Genomic DNA, 27,877 nt, shown 5'->3' with positions numbered 1-27,877 from the left:
AACATTTTGATTCTGAATCTTTATATACTTGAATTCAGTTTAAATGTATATAGTTCAACAGAACAAAAACTAATATTGTTTTTATTATACATTATGTTGTGAATTATGCAAAATTTTTAAAAGTTTGAATGTTTCTTTTATGAGTCATATTATTAGCAAATATGTCTAGAATGATTAATGAGATTATTTACATTCCCAGCTGGGTTTCAATTAATTTTTCTGCCTGTGGCATATAAATAAGGTTGAAATTTTTTTTAGTGACCTTCAGTATAGATATATCTGTTCAAATTAAACTTAAGATTTCTTACAAAAATTCTACATCTACTTTTTTTCATGACATAACATATTAGCTCAAAAAGTTTTGTTTTTTACCATTCAAATAAGCTTCCTTTCACTTTATGTCTTTAATACCTCCACTGAAGTTCAGTTTGTCCTCTGTGCTTTTTTCCAAGTATTAATACAAGTGTTAAATTAGACAATACTGTGATTTGCTGAAAGGTTTCCTCTACTAGGTTGACATTGATCCATGAATCAACTTAATCATGACATAAAGAAAAAAGAAGCAAGCATCTATTGACTGTTCTATTGCCAGGATTTGCTCAATGATTAGCTTAGTAACTAAGGACTTCAATGTTGGATTTTACTACATGGGTTAGAATTCTTTATTTACCTAACCAGCTGTTTGACTGAGATCAGTGATTTAACTTTACTATACTTTGTTTCCTCAACTATAAAAAACATAACTACTAGCTACAAGTAACCGCTTTTAGGATTATTTTTACAATAAATGAATTAATATTTCTGAACTTTTAGAACAATGTTAATCATAGTATACTTCAATAAGTACTAGGTATTGCTGGCATACTAAAATTTACAATGATAGTTTAGTATTTAAATATTATGTGTTTATTATTTATAAAATTACTTTTACATCTAATGTATGGTCACATAATACAAAAGGGTATGCAATGAAAAGATAGACTCACACTTATCTAATCCCCATCCTAGACTCCAGAGATAACAGCCATCTATGATTTATTTCTTGGGCATAGTCTCTGATATAGCATATGTTTTATATATGTATATCTATGACTCTATCTAACTTTACTTCTTCTTTTCTAGCACAAATTAGAGCTTACTAACAGAGATGAGCTTATACCTTACTGTTATCTTCTTAATATATCTTGAGTTTTACATTTCACCAAATATAGGAAGACCTCATTATTTTTTATAGTAGCCTAGTGTAAATTTAATCAGCTTCTTTATTAAAGGATTATTAAATCTTTTCTCTCCTTTTTTATTAAAATCAGTGCTGTGATGATATGCATGTATGTGTTTGAATACATGGGTAAATATATCTGTTGGACAAATTCCTAGATTTAGGCTCTCTGGTTCACTGGAGGGGGTACCTTTTAAGTGTTTTATAGATACTGTTGACACACTGAACATAGTAGTTGTTCCAATATAAATTTTCAACAATGGTATGCGGTTATGTGGTTATGTGTATTTTACCACATAATCACCAACACAGTTATTTAATTTATATATCTGTAAATAGGTATATCCCAATATTTGTTTGGAGCTCTATTGCAACTTGGGAATTTAGTCATTAAGTTTTTGGAATTTTTTATTTTAAAATAGAAGTATATATTAAGCATATGCTATTTTAACAGTATATCCCTCAGTTTTTCATTTATATAATTCCTATTATATAAACTTGGTTATATTATTTAAACTTGGTTGTTTAAAGACTCTTAAATTTCATGTAGTCAAATGTATCTTTGTATGACTTCTGCTTCCATAATTGGCATTTTTGTGATTGTTCATGCTTTCTCTAGTACTTTTTCATTTTTATATTTTACTTTTAAATATTTTATTCACCAGAAACTTATTTTGGTGTACAGTATTAGTTAATAATCAGGTTTTTATTTTTTAAATAAAATGTTTATGGACCCAAAGGAGTTTATTGAATGAGCTGTATTTCCCTACTGCTTTGAAATGTTATTTTTACACTTATTAAATATGTAAATATTTGTCTTTCTATTCTTTTTAAGTGATCTGTCTATTCTTGAACCAGTCCCATAGTTTGAGAATTGTTATAACGCTTTACATTGTAATGTATAACTGAATTAGGCCCCACTCATTACTCATTTTCCAAAACATCTCTAATTATTCTCACAGAGTTAGCTTAGTGTTAGCTTCCTTTATCTTTTCAAAAATATGCTACTGACATTTTTATTGAGATTTAATGGAGGTATATATTTATTTTATAATAGAGCACTTGAGTTTAGTAAAGAGCTATATATATTAATTTTATAATCTAGCATCTTACTAAATCATACTGTGGCTTCTAAAATTTTTAAGGTTAATTTGCTCATATTCTTTAGATATATAATCATATAATATTTCAAAATGAAAATGTTCTCTTGTTTTCCAATTTTTACACTCACATTTCATTCTATTGTCGAGCTAAATTATCTGATATTTCTATTATGCTAATCAGTAGTGATTATAAAAACTTTTTATTGTTTGTGATTTTAATGTTATCTGCTCATATAAATAATTCTCAAACTTTAGCATGAAATAATTTGTGTGGAAGGCTTATGAAAGATTGCTGAACCCCTCAATAGGAGTCTTGACTCAGTAAGTGTGAGGTGAGAAATAAGCATTTGTATTTCTAAAGGGTTTCCAGATATATCTGAAGCTGTTGACCCGAGCCAGACCTTGCTAATTGCTAATTGTTTTCTATTAGCATGCTGTTAAGTATGATACTAGATTTTTGTTTTATTTTGATAAGAGACCACTTATTCTTTAGTACTGATTGTGGAAGTCATGGAGCTGACAAAATTATTTTATCCCTTTTTCTTATTAATATGACAAATTTCAGTAATAGATATTATGATATTGAAAAGCATTAGCATAACAAACTTAATGATAACATTTTACTTTTTAATATGCTACTACCACATTATAATTAACATTTTATTTATAAATATTTACTCAATTTCATCAAAATTTAATTCCTATATTTTTCTGGCTTGAGTACTAATCTTAAAATTGCCCCATCAATATAATTTGAAAGATTTTCTCCTGTGCTCTGGATGGTTAAAACTGTTAGTAAAGTTATTAATTTCTTGAAGTTGTGATAGATTTCACTGAGAAAATTACCTGATATTCTTTGTATGGTCTTAGAGAACTTTGTTTTGTTCATGTGACTATTTTTCTGTAAGTAAATTTTGATAATTTTCATTTTCCTGGAATAAAAACATTTTGGAGGGAGATAACATACTTCTAAATAACACATGAATCAAAGAAGTCTCAATAGAAATTTAAAAATACATTGATACCATCAACAAAATAAAAAGGCAACCTACCATATGGGAGAATATATTTGTAAATGATTTATCCAATAAGGGATTAACACCCAAAATATATAAAGAACTCATGCCTCAGCCTCAAAAGAACAAATAACCAAATTAACAAATGGGCAGAGGACATGTACAGAGACTTTTCTAAAGAATAAATATACATGCAAACAAGCACATGAAAAGATGCTCCACATCACTAATTATCAGGGAAATGTAAATAAAAAAACTGCAAACCTCATACCAGTCAGAATGGCTAATATAAATAAGACAAGAAATAACAAGTATTGGGGAGGATGTGGAGAAAAGGGAATCCTCCTAGACTGTTGGTGGGAATGTAAATTGGTGCAACCACTATGGAAAGCAGTGTGGAGGTTCATCAAAAAACTAAAAATAGAAATACCAGATGACCTAGAAATTTCACTCCTAGGTATTTACCCAAGGAAAAAAATATGATTTGGAAAGATAAATACACCTCTATGTTTATTGCTGTATTATTTATAATAGATAAGTTATGGAAGCAACCAAAGTTTCCATCAATAGTTGAATGAATAAAGAAGATGTGGTTCATATACACAATAGAATATTATTCAGCCATAAAAAAGAAAGAAATCCTGCCATTTGTGACAACATGGATGAACCTAGAGGGTATTTTGCTTAGTGAAATGAGCCAGGTGGAGAAAGACAAATACCATATGATTTCACATGTCTGTGGGATCTAAAAACAAAACGAAATGAACCAAACAGCAGTAGACTCATAGACACTGACAAGTGACTGGTGGTTATCTTGGGGGAGGGGTTAGAAGGATGGTGAGGGAGATAAAGGACACAAAAATCTCAATACTAATATAAGTTGGTCACTGGGATGGAACTGCAACATGGAGAATATAGTCAATGTTTTTGCAACATCTTTCTATGTTGACAGTAACTGCATGAGGTGGAACTTAATAGTCTGTGTAACTGTTGAGTCACTGTGTTGTACTCTTGAAAATAATATAGGATTGTATATTAACTAGACCAATGAAAAAAACAAAAACAAATTAATAAAAATAAAAGTGTGTTGAACTAAAAGAAAATGAAAAACAACTTATCAAAATTGTGGGATGCAGGTAAAGCAGTCCTTTGAATGAGATTTATAGCATCAGATGCATATATTACAAAAGAATAAATATCTAAAATTAATAATTTAAGCATATATCTTAATAAATTAAAGAACAATATATACCTAAATGAAGCAGAATAAGCTAATGATTATTAAAGCAGAAATGAATGAAACTGAAAACAGGACATTAACAGAGAACATCAACAAAATCAAAAGCTGGTTCCTTGAAAAGTTCAATAAAATTGAAAAGCCTCTAGTCAGGGTAACAAAGAAAAGGAGAAGAAATTAGTTTTATAAGAAATGAAAATTGGGCCATCACTACTGACACCATGGAGATTAAATATGAACTACTCTATGCCCACTAATTTGTTAACTTATGTGAAATGGATCAATCCCTTGAAATATACAAGTGCAAAAATTCATACAAGGAGAAATAGATAATATGAAAGACCTGCATCTCTCAAAAGAATTGAATCATCATTGGTAACCTTCTAGAAAAGAGAGGACAAGGCCATGTGACAGAATGGTGAATTCTATTAAAAATGTAAGGTAAGTTAATACCTATTCTCTATAATCTCTTCCAGAAAATAGAATTAGAGGGAACATCTCCTAACTCATTCAATGAAGCCAGTCTTACTCTCATACTAAAACCAGCGAAAGCTATTATAAGAAGGAAATACACATAGCTATCACTCATTAACATTGGTAAAATTCCTCAGCAAAATTGTTAACAAATCAAATACAACAAAGTATAAAAAATTATATACCACAACCAAATGTATCTATTCCAAGTATGAGAACATGGTTTAACTTTCAAAAACCAAATGATATAATATATCATTATACCAACAGGTTAAACAAGAAAAATCAAATGCTGAAAAATCTTTGACACTATCCAAAACCCATTCATGACTAAAAATTCTTAGCAAACTAAAATTGAGAGGAAATTCCTCAACTTGATAAAGAACATATACAATAAGCCTACAGCTAACATCATACTCAATAGTAATAATTTTCCTGTAACAGCCAGAACAAAGCAAGGATTACTATTCCTATTCATCATCATATTGGAAATACTAGCTAATGTAATAAGGTAAAGAAATAAAAGATGTACTGACTGGAATAGAGGAAATAAAAATATCTTTGTTTACAGCTAACATGTTATTCTATGTAGAAAATCTCAAAAAATCAACAAAAAAGACTTCTGGAACTAAGAAGTGATTATACAAGGTTACAGGTATACAAGATTAATACACAGAGTCAATTGCTTTTCTACAAGACCATAATGAACGACAGGAATTTGAATTTAAAAACACAATGTCATTTATATTAGCATCAAAAAAGAAAGAAAGAAACATGTAGATACAAACCTAACAAAATATGTACAAGATCCATATGAAGAAAATTATGAACCCTGATGAAATAAATCAAAGAAAATCTAAATAAATGGAGAGATATTCTATGTTCATGGATAGGAGGACTCTCTATTGTTAAGATACTAGTTCTCCTGAACTGCATCCATAGATTGAACAGAATCAAAAATCCTAGCAAATTATTTCATGGGTATCAGTAAACTGATTTTAAAGTAGATATGGAAGGACAAAAATCTAAAGAGTCAACACAATACCGCAGAAGGACAAAAGGCAGAGCACACACTACCTTACTTCAAGACATATTGTAAAGGTACAGTAAAAAAGACAGTGTAGTATTGGTGAATGACTAGACAAATATATTAATGGAACATGATAGAGTCCAGAAACAGACCCACACAAACATAGTAGTTAATGTTTGACAAAGGAGCAAAGGCAGTTCACTGGAGAACAGATGGTCTTTCTAAGAAATGGTGCTGGGAAAACTGGACATACATATTTAAACATTTGCATGTAGACACAGACCTGTACCTTTTATAAAAATTAAGTCAAAATAGAACATAGAGTTAAATGTAAAGGGCAAAAGTATAAAACTCCTAGAAGATAATACTGGAGAAAATTTAAGTGATTTTTGCATTTGGCAGTGACTTCTCAGGTATAACACCAAAAACACTGTCCATGAACAAAATAATTGAAAAGTTGCCCTTTAATAAAAATAGAAACTCTGTTCTATGAATGAAAATTAATGAAATTAAACAAAAGAAAAGACAAACCACAGACTGGAAGAAAATAATTTGCAAAACCCACATCTGATAGAGAACCATTATCCAAAAAACACAAAAAACCCCTAAAACTCATCAATAAGAAAACAAGCAATGCAACTTAAAAATGACCAAAAGATCAGCAAGCACAGCTCTCCAAAGATATGCATATGGAAATTAAGCATATGAAAAGTTGTTCCATCTGATGGGTTGTCAGAGAAATGCAAATAAAAACAATGAAAAATCAGTAAACACCTATTAGAATGGCTACAATTCAGAAAATTAACAGTGCCAAATACTGAGGTGAAGCTGTATATAGCAACAGGAATTCTCACTCATTGCTGTTGGGAATGGAAAATGGCATAGTCATTTGGAAAACAGTTTGGCAGTTTCTCGCAAAGTTATACATAGGCTTACCATACAATCCAGCAATTGCACTCTTAGATATTTACTGAAATGAGTTGAAAACATAAATCCACACAAAATGTTGCACACAGATGTTTATAGCAGTTTTGTTCATAATTGCCAAAATTGCGAAGAAACAATATCTCTAAATAGGTGAATGAATAAACAAACTGTGGTTCTTCTGCATAATGCAATATTATCTAGCAACAGAAAGAATGAGCTACCGTACCATGAAAAAATATGAGGAACCTTAAATGTACATTGCAAAGTGAAAGAAGCAAGACTGAAATGTCACCTACCATATGATTCCAGTTATATGGCACTTGGGAAAAGGCAAAACTATACAGACATTAGAAAGTACTGCCCTGGGGCTCAGAGGAGAAAGTGAGGATGTAGATGCGGTACACAGATGACTTTTAGCTAGTGTAAACATTCTGTATGATACTATAATGGTGCTTGTATGACATACATTTGTCAAAACTCATAGAAATAACTGCACAGCACAAAAAGTAAACTCATGTGAATATGAATTACACCCAATTAAAATTCCACATGAAAAAATTTATGTATAATAATTTATGTAAAAGTGTGTGTATATGTACTTATGTATAAAAAGATTCATGTGAACATAGTCACTATAATCTCAAAATGAAGGTATTTAGGATTTTTTTCCTCATACTCATTTCTCATACTTTTTCATATTGCTTATTTCTTTCTTCTATTATTTCATTTTATTATCATGAAAATAAGTTAATTTCATTGAACTGTCAAAATAAATGCAAATTTAAAGGTCCCTAGTGAAACATAGTAGGCATAGATTCTAAATCAATTAATAGTTTGTATAGTGTGTAACTTGGCACCTAACAGTGCATCTATTACGGATAATTCAAAATTTATTCTAATAAGTTCATTCCTAAATTCAGGATTTTTAAAGGGGATAAAAAGGCACTCTTATAATATTTTCTTATTTTGATAGACATATTTGTTCTTTCTTTAAATAGCCCTCATTTCGCTTTAATGTAACAGTTCAGCTGAGGTTAATAAAATAACATTTTATTTTTAGTCATTATTCAAAGTGTATGTAATCTGTTCAGGTTACAAGCTCTTCTGGTATTTTCAGAGCTTCTCTCAGGATGTAAAATGTTTCCGCGTGATCTTTCTGACTTGTACAAAGGTGACTTGTTCTGAAAGAGTCAACACTGCCATATTTGTTCTATGCTACTATTCTTAGAAATTAATACCATTTCTGTTTTGTGAAACATATTTTGTTTCTATAACATTTAAGATAAAATCCAGGTAAAGCAATTGTTTGGCTTCAGCATTATTTAATTTCTAACAACAGTAAAATCAAATAGTTTCATCTGCAGGTGTATTTGTTTTTCACATTTTCATCATCCCTGAGGGAGAAACATGAGTAAAATCTTGTACCATTTCTACAGCATGCTACTTATACTCCCACTGGGTACCATTCTTCCTATTTTAGCTTTAGTCAACTATTTTCTCACCCACTTATAGTTTTATAATTATATTCTTCTATGATTTAGTACTACTCTTTGGTTGAATGCAGCCAATTTTACCTCTGGTATGAAGAATAGAATAGAACCAAATATTCTTTTCTTGGCTAAGCAAAACACATATGTTAGTTATTTAATGTGACTGGTATGTCAAAGGATTATAGGTCCTAGTGAAGATAATAATTCACTGTATTAGGATAGGGTATTCCCATTGTTACGCTAATGAATATTTAACAACTAAGCCACTTAATGAATTTAAAAAATGAGTCTTATTTGTAGCCTTGCTTTTTTTTCCATGGTGTGAATATTCCCATCTTGGCCTAATTCAAGCTTCCAAAGTGACATCAGTTGGTCTTACACAATTCTGAACATTTAACAGTTGTCATTTACAGTTCAGCACCACGGGCACTTGTGCTTCAAATGTAATCTGAATGTTGGAAAGTGTTAGACAATCCCTATCTCAGCTTATGTCCTTTTTGAAGGAGCCTTTTCCCATCTTGGTGAGAGTCTTTCTGATAGAAAGATTTTATGTTATTCAAACTAAATAGGCTCTTTCCTGATTTCTCTGCTATCTAGGTATTCTAATAAAATCACTCAGATAGGTTAATTATAACTTTCTATCATGTAAGATAGATTGTTTTTTGTTCTGTTTTCCAAAAACATGAATTGAAAGAGAATCTTCATAGATAATTTGTATTTTGGTTCATGGAGCAATTTCATGGGAGTTACATTCTTATTAATATTCTTATGAAACAATTTAATGCACAGACTAGGGATCCTTTGGGAACAAATTAGAAAGATGGAATTTTTACCTGTGTTTTATTTTTACTCCTTATGATTAAATATGTGATTATGCTCAAGGTGCTCTTCTTCCTCTGAAATATGACCAGCAGTAATTATTTTAGCTTTGCACACTTTCAGAATTTTATCCTGCTAGGCTCCTAGGATTAGAAACATTTTTCAGACTAAAGATCTTAGGGCTCTATGTCTAATTTGTTCAGGTTCCATGAGGCAGAACGAAGCTAATGTTCGGCTGGGAAGGGAGGGGATAGCAGCTGGGCATTGAGCTCACTGATAAGATCTTCAAGGAACAGACCAAGACAATTCCTGAATGGATGTCTGGTTTTGCTTAGAAATATGATTGCTTGGTCTGGCGTAGCCTTCTTTATACTAATCTTGGCTAACAACATTATTGTAATCTGTCATCTTCTACCTGACATCTATCTTCTATTTCAGATTTTGTATTCTTTAGGGCAATGGTGTTGAAGTGTCCATTTAATCATACCCTGAAGTTTTGATAAAACAGAAACCAAAAATAATTTGGAGAGGTCTCAGTTGGTTTTTGAGATCCCCTCCATCATTTCTAGGTCTAGATGTGTCTATCATTCCTTTTACTATGTATGGCATTTCTACCACATGATATACACATACTTGCATGTGACTCTTAACTACACAACAGCCATGTGAATTTGCTAAATACAATATTCTAGCAAGAGCTTGTGTCTAAATATGGCATTTTACCAAACTCTCTTAATAAAGCTTACATGACCTCTTAGGACAACTAAAAGTAGAGCATAGGAACGACATGAGCATAGGAGAAATATGTCCACAGGGATGCATGATAGCAATCCACAAGACTCTGAAAACATTTATTTGAAGTGATAAGGAAAACAAAATTTGTTCACTATACTTTTCAAGGCAGAACAGCCGAGTAATAGGTTCAAATGAAAGAAACAATGCTCAGGTGGGAGAGAAAATGGTAGACCTTTTCAAATATTAAACAGATGTTCATAGGGATATCTAGAATCCACTATTTTTAAATTCAGCTTGAAGGACATAATCTGTCTCTTCCTCACCTCAATCTTAGAAAATGCTAGTTGTAAGTTCTCTTTAGAGAATTCAAAAGAGAAAGATCTTCTTGATTTTCTGTTGAATCCATGTTCTCACACCAATGCTAGGATAACATAGTCCAGCTGCTTTCTCAATTCATGCAAATCCCAGGAGAGGTGGTTACACTTGGTGGTTGTAGCTAACTCAACGGCCCTGGAGTTAGAGGAGCTTCCTGCTCTTCCTGTGTCTGCAAATATTTGTTAAATAATGTGATGGGAGAAAGCACCGCTAAGATCTACAACTGTGTTGAGAACCCCTGCCTTCATGGTTTAGGGTTTTCAAGTCCCTCAGTACTTATAAGACCCTGTCCTGTTAGAGAACAATACTTATTTGTCACACGTGATATTTACTTTCATGTAAGAGGATCTACACATCTGTAACACTGGCTTCTCCCAGGGAAAGAAGAGTGACTTAACTTTGTTGATGTGTTTGGGAGATAAACAGTACATGGCTAAGTCAGCCTTTCTCTCCCTCCCTTCAGCTCAAGGAACATAGTTTCTGTGCTGCTCCACCATGCTGTAATTTCAATACGTTTTATAAACAGTTGTTAGGGAGGGATTTCATAGCATTTACTATGACTGGGAGTATAGTGGAGATAAAATGTCTATCAAATTATGCTACTTGGTGTTAGGAAGACCATTTTTGCAGCATATTCCTTTGCTATTTCCTGCAACCTGCCTTCAGTGGTAATCAGTCCTATTTTAGTCTTTATCTACTCTAATTCTTTTCCTCATTTAACAAGTGATGTAGAATGCAGACTGGGTAAACAGAGGATGTTATTTATTGTGCCCTGTATTCCTTAGAATGGAAATAAAATTTTGGAGAAATTGAACAATTTATTTCTAAACTTCCACAGAGCACACAGCACAAGCTCATGCAAATGTTGTGCAACTATATAATCAATTGTTGACATTATAAAGAATCCTTTTATCTTGATTTAATTTGATTCTTTTCAAAAGTGATTTCCAAGACCATTAATGTTAAGAAGTATTTGAAGTGATCACTGGGTATCACAATGTACTTCCTATATGCACTGTAACTGAATCTAATTAGGGATAAAAAATAGGAATATCATATAATGCAAAACAATATAACATATTATGTATATTTCAGTTATATCTTAGTAAAAAAATTAAAAAGTAACATCAGTGTAATTTCTATAATCATTAATATGCTTATTAGGAAGTAATATGAACTACTTTATGCCAATACATTTAACAATTTAAATGAAATGGAAAAATTCTTCAAAACCAAAATTTTCCTAAACAGCAAGAAATAAGAAATATGATTAGTCTCACATCTATTAAAAGAGTTGAAAGTCTTATTTAAAAAGGAAACTCATGCAAAGGAAGTTCCAGGCCCAGATGCCTTCTCCAGTGAGTTTTTTCAAATATTTTAGGAAGAAATGACACCAATCTTACACAAAATTCTTCTGTAGCATATAAAAACTCTTCTTAACTTATGGATTCCAACAACCTACAAAAGGCAAATATATCCTGGACAAGTGTGCTTTATTTCAGTAATGCAAGGATGGTTGTCCACTAGAAAAATCAGCCAAAGCAATTCAAAACAATAATAAAGAAAGGGTTACCTCAAAAGTTTTATTAATTTGGAGATATTCAGATTATTCATAGAAAAAGTATAGAACTTGACCTCAAGTGACTCATGGTCAGTTAAGTATATACATTGTCATCAATATGAGATAAGGGCTATTACAAAGTGATATAAACAAAGAGCTGTGGAAGCTCTTATTTCCTGGAGAAATCAGAGATCGTATCAGAAAATATTAAATCACAATCCTTCCTTTATTCAGTCAATAATTATTTATTGAGCACTTCCTATGATTCAAAATGGAGTAAGCAATAAGGAAACAATGATGAATAAGGGGCAGTTTTATTATAATTCTCTTTAGCTATAATTATCACACATTTAATATTTGTTTTTCCATATAATATAGGTTTGGAGAAAAGAAATTCTAAATTGTTCATTGCCACATCCTCAGTACCTATTTTAGCACCTAGCTCATAAGAGAAAATGCTTCCAGTAATGTTATACTCTGTAAAATAGCTGTGTGCACAAAGTATCATGTGCCACATAACTGGGGGTTAGGAACAACATATATGAACTATTTCATATATAATGTAACAACTGAATTGCAAAGTAGGGTTGAGGTACAGAGGTGGTAGGGTAAAGAGAAAGTGGTAGGAAAATTCATTCCAGGTAGAAGCTTATAGAATTAAATGAAGGGGATGAGAAACATCTCTATTGGCTTCTTAGCTAAACTTCTTTGTCTTAATGGTTGCTAGAATTATACTATATATATTTACAAAAAGGAACAGGAAAAGAAACTTCTGAAATCCTTTTCTGCGCATATGTGAGAGAGAGAGAGAGACAGAGAGAGAGAGAGAGAGAGAGAGAGAGAGTGTGTGTGTGTGTGTGTGTGTGTGTGTGAAATAGGGGTATTGCCTACCATCATTACATTCCTTTTCTCTGCTACCCAGGCATCAAAGACTGTGTTTAGACTCTGGATGATTGGCTACAGAACTATTGTGCCCGCCCTTCCATATAAACTGGTTTTTGCCACATCCTGGATGTCTGTTAATACAGGGGTAACCCTTTGGAAAATTATGTGAATATGCTCTGATACTTTCTAAAATAGTAATTCATAACTTCCATCAGCAAAGTGAATAATCTTCCCTCTAGGAACAAAGAAATAAAAACCATGAAAATAAAGACATAGACATAAAAAAATTTTCCACACAATTTCAGGGAATTTATGAACCTTCCGAATACCATGAATATGAAGTTAAAACTCTGGCACCTAGAAATTCAGTAATGTGGATCTTGGGCTAAGAAATATTTGCATTAAGTATGCCACCGAGGTCACAACAAACTCTTGAAATAACTCTTGGAGACTAATATGGGACCAATTGCTGTGTGATTTTTTCCCTTTGTCCTCCCATATCTGACCTTCCCAAATCATTGCAGCTTGTCTCCTGGGGATGATATTTTATGGAAAGCATCCTTTTTGTATTGGCCTATACAAAGGAAATATATAGGAGATATTTTATAAAGTTACGTAGGTGTGTGTGTCATGTTGAGATATTAGACAAACAAAAGAATATGTTTACTATGTAAAAAAAATTCTAGAAAATATCGTATGATTATCTCACTAGGGAAAGAAGATAAAAGAGTCATAACATTTCAGTGATAGTTTGTACTTGCAGAATTTTACAAATAATCATAATTTCTTTGTAGAACTACAGAGTTTTGACTATACAAATTTCTTAATTTCCATGTGTTCATTACATTTTGTCATTATGTTGTATATTATGTGAAACCGCTGTTCTCTCAACAGATCTAAGGAGGAATTAAATCTCTGCTTCAGATATAACAGCTTGGAGGTAAGTAGCACCTTAACCACTATGGAACAAGCCACAGAAAAATAGGGACTCAGTGGCAATCAAGTCATGTTGCAAGAGGGAGCATTAACAGTCCATCTGCCCCTGGATGTATAACTCACTGAATACTCCTGATAACTTTTCTGCAATAACTGGAAGAGTCCGAGCTTATCGAAACAGCTTTAAAGATTAACCTACCATAGTGACTGACATACCATGACCTATCTGTAAGAATGTCTTTAAAAGGTAAAACTGACAATACTAAGTGCTAAGACGGTACAAAGCAACTGGTTTGGTGAGATTGTAAAATGGTATACTACTTTGGAAAATAGTTTGACAGTTTCTTGTAAAGTTACACAAACACTTACAGTATGAGCCAGCAGTGCTATTTCTAAACATTTATAAATAAAAAAAGTACAAAAATGAATAAATAAACAGGAAACCTATATTCATATAAAAGCTTTATATAAATATTCATATTGGCTTTACTTGTAATGTGAAAAACTGAAAGCAATCCAGATGCCCCTCAGTTGGAGGCTAGATCAACAAACTGTATGAGGCATATCTGTATAATGGAATATTACTCAGCAATAAGGAAAAATAAACTACTGATAAACCCAATGACATGAATGAATTTTAAATACATAACACTAATGAAAGAGGCCAGACTCAAAAAGCTATATATATGACTGATGGCATTTTTATGATATTCTTGCAAAGGCAAAATGATCAGAAATGTAGAAAAAAATTAGAGGTTGCCAATAATAGGGAATGAGGGAGGAAGGTTGACTACAAAAAAGACAGTATGAAACTATTTTATATCTTGATTTGTTAAAAATATAGGGTATAGTTGCAGAACTATACACTAAATAGGGTGACTTTAAGTATATATAAATTACACCTTAATAAAAATCTAATCATCTGTAACTCTCTCACATGACTGAAATAAATATTTCACCTCTACTCTGTCCTTTAAAAGGGAAAAGGAGAGGAGAGAGGGAGAGAGAACTTTGCTGTTTTCTGGTTAAAATGTTTCTTATAGATGTAAATATATAATGTTTCTTATATCTGGTTATAATATTCTTATAGATAGTTTGATATACATAAATTTTAATGCAGTTTTCAAAAAGTAACTCTTGGAGAACATTAATACTAAGAATAACATTTTAGAATTTTACAATACCTGTATCTTCATTAATTGCTTACTACAGAGAAAAATCATGTGTTATGAAATTTTTTGCACAATATCTTTTAAGCAGGCATTTCAAACAATAAAAATCAGAGTGCAGATATCACTATCAAATTATCTTTACCCTTAGAATGAGCCTACAGAAATTTTACTTTCAGCTTTTGTGAAGCACAAGAATCGATGGCAGCATTCACCATAATTTTATGCAGTGGCTCAAGACCACATGTTTTCTTAATTTTACAGCTTAAGAAACCGTAAGACCCTGGAGCTCAAGACTGTAAAACTATGAAAATAATAAAATACATATGAAACATAGGAGTTCTCTCTCCAAATCCCATACCTTTCCAACTGTACAAATTCTCTTCTTCTCCTTGTTATATATTAACTTAAAAAAGACAAAAAGCAAATATACTTGGTTCAAATTTTGACATAGTTTTTTTCTTTAAATAGCTTTATTTGCTTTTCCATCTTCTCCTATTATGCAGAAAGTTCCAGTAGGTAAATATTTACTCAGTCATTACATTGATTATATTACTTATATAAGGATGGATTTCTTTTTCTTGAAATGTGGCTTATTTTGTAAGAAGTTTAATCTTTTACTTATATCCCATTCCCATTCCTTTCAACAGCTATATTTTTATTACTTATCTAAACGCTTTTAAAGTGACTTCTACCTCTATTCTTTGACTACTTATTTTGCTTTTGATTTCTTAATGAAATGAGTCTCTTTAGTCCAACTGAATCTCTTCAAATGCATGGCCTTTCTCCATTCATAATTTTCTATCCCTCCTGCTCCTTCCCTCCTCGTCACAACAGGAGACCTCATTCTCCTGCCCAAATCCAATCATTCCAATGGATTTCTTGATTCTCATCATTCCAGGTCCACTTTTACTGCATTAATGGTACCTTCTTGGTACTGTATCATTACTTCCTTTTACCTTCCTTCTGAGCTAAAATCATGCTCAAGAATCTCAGTGTTTAGAATAAGAAATAACAGCAAGAAAAAAAAAATCACCTTTCCTTTCTTCTTTCACTGTCTCCACCCATGTCTATGTCCTTTTTTCCACCTAAACCTCTATCCCAGTTTTCAAATTTGGTGGCATAGTAATACTATAGAGGGATTTAATTTTTTAAATTTTTTTCTCCTATTTTCTCTTATTATGGCATGCTTTCCTTATTGTAAGCTCTAGTCATTTATTGATACAAAACTTGTCTATAAAAGCAGTTAAACCCTTAAGTTCAAAATAATGATTTAATTAGGTTATGTCATCACATTGAAATTAGAAGACACAAAACTTTTTTATAAACCCTAGCATCTTCAGAATAATGAATTTAGAGTGCAACAATCTTTGTCCTCTGTGTTAAATGCAACGTGATGATGAATCCCCTGTGTATCAGTGCTTCATGTGAACTCATTGAGGATCTAGCTTGTCTTGGCCGCATTTCATAAAACAAAATGCCAGATACTTGTTCATCCCTAGATGACGCATTTCTGCCAGGAGTCAATTCTTGCCATGTCCTTTAGCTTAGGAATCCATAGTAGCGATAGCAGTCCCAACATTCCAGTACTGAGAATGAAATGCCATGAAAATCAGAGTTTTATTTGCACTTCTGAAGAACCTCAACAAGAAAGATAGTGTTACCAGAAGTGTAGGGGAAAGATAGCTGAAGAAATAATAATAATAATAAAAAAATAATATTTGCCAGGCTTTTGGCTTAATTTATCTCTGGAAATCAGTTATTTTGACCAGTTATCATTTTGTCCATATCAAAAACACATCCTATTGATCAATTTAATTTTATTTTGCTGTTGTAAGCACTGATTTTCCACATAAAGTGGTCAAATTAGACCCGAACTGTTTCAATTTTGTAAGATATATCCCATCTCTAAAACTGTGCAATGTATGTTGGGATGGGATTTGATTAAACTAGCAATAGTGATTTATAGGTATTGTGAGATGGCAGACTAGGAAAGAAGGTGCCAGGACAATTTTGAACTATCTAGGGTGCTAGTTCACCTTTTGACTGCAGTGATATATAATCAATTTTTAAAAGTTCACCAACATAGATATTCATAGATAACAGTAGCAACAACATTTATCAATTGATACCTATAAGCCAATTCTTATTTGAGAAGTATGTTAGAACCAAAGTAGCATCCCCAATTGGAAGACAAAAATAGAACATGCTGAAAAGCCTGAGAAACACAAGACTCATCTCTTCTTTCAAGATTCAAATTTCCCTCAGGAAGAGGACATAGGAGGTCATTTCATTCTAGCTCCAAACCAAAACAGTAAGACTAAACCATCATGAATTTAAAAGGACTTATCTGACCTTGGAATGAGATGATTCTATAGGACACTTCTTTAGTTTTCTGTATTCATGTGCATATCTTGATATCTCTTTCTATATAAATATGTAAATATACAGTTTTCTAGATCATACTAAATAATTTCATTTACTACAATTTAAATCAATTGAACTCACACTGGAGCATTTTTGTTTCTCACCTTTTTGGTGAGGTGTTCCAGCTGGATGCAAATAAAATGTGCCTTTCCATTCTTATAAGACCTTATTGTCCATGCACACTGGTGTAATTTAGCAGTTAATGCCTAGAATCACCATTTTTTTTTCCATGTGTATAGGTCTTATTTTTCCAACAAGAAAGTATATTCCTTGGGAAGAATTTTCTGTGTTCCTTTTCACCTAGCTGAGTATTAGCACAGTGCCTTTCACATTGTACATATTCTATAATATTAATAATTGCTTGATTGAGTTCAGAGGATGGACTTGTTAAACTGTGTCACGTACTATTCATTTAACTTTTTTTTAGTGTAACATCCTTCCCAACTGATATACTCTGTCCATTGTCACTTGACTGGTTCTTCACTAAATAATCTGAGCCCCCAGTAAAATTTCTAATAAAGGCCAAATTGTTACATCAGAGGATAGTTCTACTTGAATAGGAAAACCTATTCAAGATCTGTAAGACTGAAGAATATACATTTCTAATAATGAAATTTCAGACCATAGGAAAAGTCAGTATGTCAGATTCCTTTCCATTGTAGAGCTGTAACTGCCTACCCAGCTATTTATAATAAATAGGGTTTGCTGTCTTTTTTCTTTTTCCCCTTTCCTCTTTCATGTCATCTCTAGGGAAGAAAGAAAGTATTTTTCTTCTTTTCAATTTATCATGATTTTAGACAACCAATTATAATGCGTCATAAATAGTGTGATTGGCAGTCTTTATGTGTGATACCTACTATTTGGAAGTAAATATTATATCCTATTTCCTCTATAAATTACAATTTAACAAAGCGTGATATTAAAAAAACAAGATTTCCCTCTGTACTTTAATGCCTTTCTCTTTGTTTTAGCAATGGTCTCTTAAGGTTTCATATCTCTTAAATGTTATTCATATAGAAATGTTTCTAAATTCTTTATTCCAGTGTAAAAGTTCTTCATAAAAAGAATTTAGGCCGTATTTTGTAACTAAGTGGCAGAATCAGTTTGAGTTTTAATTTTTTTTGCATTCGAAATGTATCATTTATATTTATATTAAATAATTTGCAGTACTTATTAAACTACTTAATTTAATAAAGTATTTAAGTGGCTTCTGCACATTTAAAATAATTCACCTACTTGAAGTATAAGAAAAATTATAATGATTTAAGAAAATTATTTTTAAAAATCTTAGCATATTGACAGCTCAGAGGAAATGTTACATTGACAAAATACCTTATTAATTATTAGAAACAAGAATTTTAGTTTATAATAATGTGATAATTTATATTATTCCAAATGAGAGATATCTACTAATTTTTCCTTAATGACTTTGCTTAAGTGAAATTTAGAAAGACTTATCCATTCTACTAACAAATTGGAATCTACTCAAGGGTGAAAAACAAAACAAACATTTGAAATGGAAAACATGAGTTTGAGTTCCCCACCCTGTGACTTTTTAGTTGAAATACAAATAATTTCTACATTTCATCAACTGGTCTAGAACCTCAGAGGGCTATTATAAAATCAAATGAAGCTGTGAGTTATGTGTCTTTTAAACTATAAATCTAAGGTATCATTGGCTCCTATAAATTCCACAGTCATCTCCATGGAGGCAAATACTGCACTGACATCTGATGGCTGCTGGTTTTAAGTGTATCCAGAGAGAGTAGTCTTGGTTGTCATGGAATTCTGTATTTTCATGATGGTTCTGTGGGCAGGGGTATTGATACATCTTCAAACAGCTTCTAGGGTGATGCTTGCCCCACATGGAATAACGAGTAGAAGTGTACTGTAGATTTTAAGTGGAAACTGATGAAAAACTGCTTGCCTGGTAGGCTTCACTAAGGTATACTTTTTGTAATGCCAAAATATAACTCTGGAGAAAGCATGATTCCAAATCTTTATTTCAAAATATCCAATGCATTAGTAAGAAGAAAAAAGTAAATTGACATATAGAGATTTGTTTGATCTGCCTTTGTTTGGTTTTAGGGCATACATGTAGAAAGTCATTGAAAGCTGTTTCTTTTGAGCTACATCAATTTAGGATTTGTTTTGGTTTTGATAGGCATGATGGCTTTAGTTTTGTTTTGCCAATTATGTTAAAAAGTGGACATAGAATTTTCTTAGGAGTCACTGTGAGCAATATCATATTTTGGATTCTAAATTATCCACCCCAGTGTTGAGAGAGTTTCAGGAGTATTGACTGGATGGTCTTTGAAAGGAAGGATTAAGTGAAAGTCTTTTGTTTCTTTTTCTTCAGTAGTAGTTCATCTTTCCTTTGTTTTCATGTTGCTTTGCATTTAATCATTTTCCAAGATTTCAGTTTTGCTCAATAGAAGATTATTCTGTAACTAAGCAATGTGTACAAATACTTGATGCCTGGAATAACTTTTCTTTAGAAGGAACAACAGAAGTTAGTATTTGACTTTTTACAAAATGTTTTATTTCTTCTATATACAGGGATTATGTATACCATCCATATGAAACATGGATTAGGTGTTTGAATACTTAGTGCCTCAGTCGTTTTAACAAACATGTGTTACTAAGTTTAAAAGTAAATTCTACTTTTCCAAACGAATTAGTGGGATTTCAGAATATATTGTTCACTCATATTTTATTTCTATGGTTTACCATTAATCTTATATCTCAGATAGTAACTCTGTGATCAAAGTAAGTTAGATATAAAAGGACATTTATACCTGGATTCTGCTGTACTTATGGATATTTATTTGTATTGTGAGAGAAGCATATTGTTTTTCATAAACATTAATAGGTTCAATAGTAGATAACCTTATAACTATCTTGTCTCTAAAGCTTCAAAGAAATAGTTTAACGTGAAATTCAGGGTGAATTTGCGGACTTTTGTTTAAATGGCTTTTTAAATGATTATAACTGGCATTTTTTGAATGCTTATTATGTAAATCTTCAATATGTATTATTCTTTCAATCTTAATAACAACAGTGATGGAGGTGTGTTTATTGTCTCTATTTGATAGGTAAAGAAACTGCAGCTTAGAGAAATATGGTAACTTTCTAAATTCATCCAAGATACATGGCCATTAAGTAATCTATTAACCTTTACTTGAACCCAGAGAGCCTGCTCATGCACGGTGCTCTATGCCTCCTTTCTTGAACTCTTCTAAGGCTCTTTGGAGTACTATTAAGCCCATAAAAATTAAATATAATTAACATTCAATTATGTATATGCTAACATATGGGAATATTACTGTATATAAAAGCAAAAAAAATAGAGAAGGTAAAATATTTTGATTTTGGAAGATAAAACTGTTATTTTTTATCTTTGGATTTAGGTTTATTTTTTGTTTTTGACCAATAAAAATAATTCATATTCCATTAGCACTCACAGATGAGTGTAAATAGGCTGAGCATATGAAGAGGAATGAAGAGGTCAGACAACGGCTAGCTTCATTGTAGGATATCCACAGGCACAGTAACAAAACTGTATCTATGGGTTGTTTTTATTAACCATAATGTACATGTAATGAAATGTTTCTCCAATTATAAAATACAGGAGAGTCAAACATTCTCAGAAAGGACTTTTTAATTATTAAACTCAGTACAAATTTGAGAGGAATTTGATATTATGAGATTATGTTAATTCATAAATGAATGATCCACTTGCAAATGCAGAAAACCCAGTTTAGAAAAGCAGACATTCTTGGTTTTTATTCAAGAGGAGACACTGAGTCAAAGAGATAAAATATTAGTAGATAACTAGAAAGTTTGGATTGTGGGCATAAGACTGACTCATTAGATATTTCCCTATCTGATGATTTCCTCTGATTCCATGCTCATCAAGTAGCTTTGAGATTAATACCAATTTCTCAGTTACCTTAAAATGAAGGAACAATGTGCCCTGAAGAAAAGTTAATAGGACTCTGATCATTTAATAACCTGTCTTCTATAAATAAGTACATTTGACCCTTGGATTTATATATCAATCCCTAATAAGGGTGGCTAAGATGAATTCTTTTTCACTAGGTCCAACACCCTCTGGACATTAATTAGAAATACATTTGTAGACTGGCAAGGCAGAGTCCAAGACACTGGAATATTGCAAATTTACTCTGGACAGTGATTTCCCAGCTCCTTCTGGCGTATTTCCTCTGTCTCTCAGCTGTGACTCTGAAATGGTGTGTTCTAACAGCTGTGAAGCAAATCATAAGTAATTTGTTATTAATAATAAAGTGTTGAAGTTTTGTAAATTATTTAGATTTTACAAATTACATTTAGTCCAACACTACTCATAGAAAAATACCATTCTTACTTGTGTTTCTTCTGAGTTGAAATAACCTCTTTTGAGTTGGAAAGAAATCTGTGGAATCATAAACTATCTAATGTTTTGGGCACTGTACATAAACCTTGCTGTATGACTGGGAGTATGTCTTTAAAAAGTCCTGGGGCAGAATACAAATTAAAATTGCTATTCTAAGCCTTTATTGGTTTTTTGTTCAGAAAGAAGTCTGCATATAACCTAAAGATAGTGTATTTGATATTGGGTCTTCTGAGTATATTTGATAGAGGGCAGGTTTTGTGGGTGAGATAGTCTTGCACAGGTAATGTCTGCCTGCTGCAATAGCTTTTTCCTCTCTTATTAGTTGGTTTGCTTCTGTTAATGTTCTGATCACATCACAGATTCTTTCATGATTCCTCAAGGTGGTTTAGATAATGTACCAAAAGATTGAGAGCAAAAATAAATAAATTTCTCATCCATTATGAAGTCTTCATTAATTTCCCCTAAGACTCTACAACATGTTTTATCTTCTTTTGCCACCAACCACATGTTGTGTTACAAATCAGCCATTTGTGAAATCATTTCATCTGCATTGACCTGTAAGTTCCTTAGGAATAGAGACTATATTATTCTTTGTATTGCTTCACAGTGCCTTACAGAGAGTTTTTCACATAGTAGACACACAGTAAAATCCTTTGAGTGAATGGTTTCATTCATATTAATTTAATTCAACATAACTATTAAAGCCGGAGGAAATCTAGTGTAGCTATTTTTAATTTTTCTAATAAATAACCAGACTTTCTAAGAAAACACATTTTTCATTTGCTTATTGTATTAATTTGATAGACTACCTTTCTTAACATTGTTAAAGTAATGCTTTGAAACACACTTGAAATAATTAATACTTAATTTTTAACTGAATATATTAAAATATATGTTAAACCTAATTTAAAATATCCAAAAGACAGGCATAGGGATAATACACAGATAACTAGATTTTTTAGACCAAATTTTAATTTATTTTAATTTTAAAATTCAAGAATTTCAGAAAATTTTAGCTAGCCAGTATCTTCAGCTGTTTCTCTTTTGGATGTTTTTACTTGGATTGATACTAGACAACCAAACAAACTTTATTTAATTATAAAGTAATATGAAGAAAAGAAAACTGGTACAGACTTTGTGGAAAATAGTTCCTCAAAACATTAAAAAATAGAGCCACTGTATAATCCAGCAATCCCACTTGTAGGTATGTATCCAGAAGAAATGAAATTACTATCCTGGAGAGATTTTTGAACTCCCATCTTCACTGCAGCATTGTTAACAGCCAAGACATGGAAACAACCCAAGAGTCTATCAACTGATGAGGGGATAAAGAAAAGTTTGTGTGTGTGTGTGTGTGTGCGTGTGCATGAAATGGAATATTGCTTAGCCATAAAAAAGAAGGAAATCCTGCCATTTGCAACAACATGGATGAGCTTGAGGGCATTATGGTAAGTGAAATAAGTCAGAGAAAGACAAATACTGTAGGATCTCATTTATATGTCTAAAAATGTCCAACTCACAGAAACAACATTGGTGGTTGCCAACGGGTGGGGAATGGGAAAAATGGGGAGATGTAGTCAAAATATACAAACTTCCAGTTATAAGATGAATAAGTCCAGGGATCTATGTATGCCTTATGACTATAGTTAACAACACTGTATCATTACTTGAAAGCTGCTGAAAGAGTAGATTTTTACATGTTCTCACCACACACACACACAAACTATAATTACATGAGGCAATGTATGTGTTAACTAACCTTATTGTGGTAATCATTTCACAATATACACATATATCAAATCATCACACTGTACATCTTAAGCTTACACACCATTATATGTCAATCATATATCCATAAAACTGGGTAAAATGAAAAGAGATTTAAACTAGCAATAGAGCACTTGACTTTTAATCTTTATTTCATAGTTTACTGGCTGTGTGATTTTGAGCAGCTTAGAATTTCTGAGAATTATTATTTTTCTAATATGGGTGGATTGTAAACCAAATGCCTATGGTTATACAAAGTGTAGATATTGGTCAGTGAGGAAAAATAATTGTCTGTCATACTAGCCCCAGTCTTTTGCTGATGAATATAATAATGAATTAGAATAAGGTGCAGAAAACAAAGTGCATGTTTTGCAAAGTAATTGATTTTAATTTTAAATGGAAAAGACATAATCATTAAGATGTTTTATTCTAAAAATTATGTAATTAATCTTTTGAACTTAGAATGCAACACCCATATATAACACTGATTAGAGAAGACATTTTTGCAAATTCAGATTCTTCTAACACAGATTTCTCTATGAACTTAGATGGGATGAACTTTTCTTAATGTTTGTTAGCTCTACATACCTCTTTTTTAGTGGAAGAAAACTTAAAATTATAAAACTTCTGGGAGTAAAAATAAGATCTCAGGTTAGGTAATGATTACTCAGATATGGTACCAAAAGTATGAACCACAAAAGAACAAATTACAAGCCTAAATTCATTAAAATTAAAAATTTCTGCTATTTGAAAGGTATTATTAAGAGAATATAGAGAGAAACCACAGACTGGGAGAATATATTTACAAATTATAAACCTGATAAAAGGATCTCTCGGATTCAACAATAAGAAAACTAGTAAGTGGGTAAAAATACTTAAACAGACACTCCACTAAAGAAGATATACAGTTGGCAAATGCACACATAATAAAGTGCTCAACATCATTAGGAAATGGAAATTAAATCTACAAAGAGACACAGTTAAACATCTATTACAATGGTTATAGGTTAAAAGACCTCCCATTACAAGTGATTAAAGCTCTCCAATTTTCTCATGGGAATGAAATTGATAAAACTAGTTTGAAAGCAGTTTGACAGCCTCTTATAAAGTTAAACGAACACCTGCCATATGATCCAGCCATTCCTCTTCTCCATATTTACTCAAGATACTTGAAAGTTTAGATCCATATACATATGTGTACACCAATATTCAAAGCAACTTTATTTGTAATAGCTGGTAATTTATTTGTAATTTGTAAAACTGGACACAACCCAAATGTCTGTCAGCAAGTGAAGGGTTACAAAAACTGCTTTATGTTCCTATGACAGAATACTACTCACCTACAAATATATAAAAAAATTTGACATTCATTTCAACATTGTGGAAACTCAAAATAATTATGCTGAGTGAATGAAGACAGGCAAAAATGACTATATACCGGGTGATTCAATTTACATAAAAGTAATGTATAAGGATAGAAAGCAGATCAGTGGTTGCTTAGGGATGGGCTGGGGAGTAATGAGAGGCAGGAATTATAAAAGGGCAAGAGGAAAGTTTAAGCAGCGATGAACATGTTCATTAACCAGATTATGGTTATGGTTTCATTAACGTGCACATATGTCAAGCCTTATCAAATTGTATACTTTAAGTACAATTTTCATAGGTCAATTGCACCTCAATAAAGCTGTTAAAACTTTTATAAAATGAATTTTAAAACATAATAAATTATACAAAATTATTCACATATTTGAGTTCATTTTGATATCACCTTGTGCCCTACTTCGCTAGACATAGTATCAGAATCCAAGACAAAACAAAACGTAGTCCCTCACTTTGAGGAGCTCAAAACAGAGGAGCACTTCCACTTTGGGCAGCATAGAAAGCTACAGTTTTTAAAAATATTCTTATTCTACAATACAAACACATTCTAGATAATATTTTAATTACTTGCTGAGATAGGAACAACGTACTGGCACTCTATACAGGCCAAATTAAACACAGAAAAAGATAAATGAAGAGACAGATGAAAGTAGAACCATGAATTATAGATGACTTTGAAAGCATGAGACACTGAAGACCAAGCTTTGCAGTTCATGCAAAGTTGAGACTCTGAGCCTGAAAGTCATCCTGGACCCCAGATGGGGCTTTCCCCTATTGTGAAATGATGGTCTGGTGGGGAAAAAACCACTGGTCAAAATGTAGATTCCACCAGGAAATTTACTATTTCCAAATATGCTACAAAGGAAAATATTTTTAATACTCTTTACAGACAACTTGTAGTTATTAACCTGCTTTCATATAAGTCTGTTGTTCAAATTTACAGTGACTGTTAAGTCGGGGAAACCTCAAGCTGAGATAAACATCAAACTGCATGGTGTGAGGCTGGGGACACAGTCTGCCATTAAATAGATGCCAGCACAAATACTGTCTGGTGGAAATCATATTAAATTTGGGGTCTACAGATTCCTCCAGTTGCATTCCACCTGATACATGTTCTCAATTAGAAAGAATTACAATAATGAAATTATCAGATAAACCATAAAGAACTATTTTTTAAGTGTATAAAAAATAAAAAATAATAAAAAATAAGTAGGCACTAGAGACTATCTAAAATAACCAGGTAGATTTTTTTTAAAGAAAAAAATATACATGTTAAGTGTAAAATCTACAATTCTTAAGTTACAAAAATTCAATGAGTGTAGTATAAATTAGGTACCCCTAAAAAAAAGGAATAGTAAACTGAAAGTTAAAATGGAAAACATATCAAAAGAAATGAATACAGAGAGACAAGATGGAAACTATGAAAAGGAGATTAAAAGACAGAAAGGTCATATTGACAAAATTTGTCATATATCAAATTGGAAATCCAGAAAAAAAAATGGAGAGAATGGGGAAGAGCCAATATTCAACATAATTGCTAGGAATATTGTATAACAAATAGAAATACAGACCAAGTATATTAGGCATTATTTAACCAAGCAGCAAAAGCTAAACGAAATTCATATGTAAATACATGGAGGTGAAACTCCGAAATACGACACAGAACAGGGAGGTTAAAAAAAGATGACATAGGGAGAGAAGGGACATATTATATAAAAAAGAAACAACGATTTGAGTGATAGCAGACTTTTCAACAGCTATGAGCCAGGGTAGCAAGGTTCAAATTCCAATGTTTCCCCCAAAATGAATTGCTAGACAAGTTTGTAACCTAAATAATCTGTCTTCCAGAAACTAGAACAGAATGCAATCTTTTAAAAATAAGCACAGCTTCAGAGATCTGAATAGAAGGGAGAAGTAGGGAGTGACATAGCATGCAGTAGTTAACCCTTATGAATAAGGAAGGATCCTAACATACTTTCATTGGTAATGCTCTCTCTTTTATATAAATTCTGGGACAAGCCTGCCTGGAGTTGGAGAATTTAATTTTTATCTGTTTGATCCTGACTAAATTATTTAAACTTTAGGATATTTTAGACTCTATCTGTAAAACTGGAATAATAATATCTATTGCATAGGATTTATATAAGAATCGAATGAATGAATGTACACAAAGAGCTTAGAATAATGCTTGGCATATAGTCAGAACTATGAAAGTGTATTTATTGTTGCTATTGCTGTTAATGTTAAAAATTTCCAAAGAAAATTTACAGAGGAAAACTTTCCAACTACTTTCATGAGGCTACTTTGGTACCAGAAACAGATGAAAAAAAGTACAAGAAAGGAAAATAATAGGCCAATCAGACTCACAAAGATTAAGAAATCTTAAATAATAAAAACATGATAAAATTTTTGGAAAATTAAAGCTCCCCATATATAAAAAATATAATTTATATAATGACCAAGTAGAATGTGTTCCATTAATACAAAGATGCTTTAGCATTTGTTAATTCAGTTCCTATATTTATGTAGATTAAAAGACGAAAATGCATATGATCATTTCCAGTGATGAAAAAATCTAATGAGATAGTAGAATACTCCTTCATGCAAAAAAAATGTTTTGAAAAATAGAAAAGGACGGAACTTCCTTAACTAAAGGAAGGCTTTTAATAAAAAATATCTAGCAATTCATCACCGACAGTGGTGAATTCTTAAAAGTAATGTTTAATGTCAAGATCAAGACAAAGCATCTAGTATCATTGATTCTAATCTATCACTGCAAAATAAAAAGAGCAAACAAAGAAATAAAAAAGAGTTATTATAATCAGTACTGCCACAATGATGATTCTAAGGTGCATGTCACATGTAATATGAATGATGCCTCTGGAAAATAGTCCTGATTTTAATATAGAAATTGAAAGAATGAGGTAAAAT

Source organism: Manis pentadactyla, chromosome 12, assembly GCF_030020395.1.
Source record: "Manis pentadactyla isolate mManPen7 chromosome 12, mManPen7.hap1, whole genome shotgun sequence".
NCBI classification, from domain to species: Eukaryota; Metazoa; Chordata; class Mammalia; order Pholidota; family Manidae; genus Manis; species Manis pentadactyla.
This window is presented reverse-complemented; position numbering follows the sequence as displayed.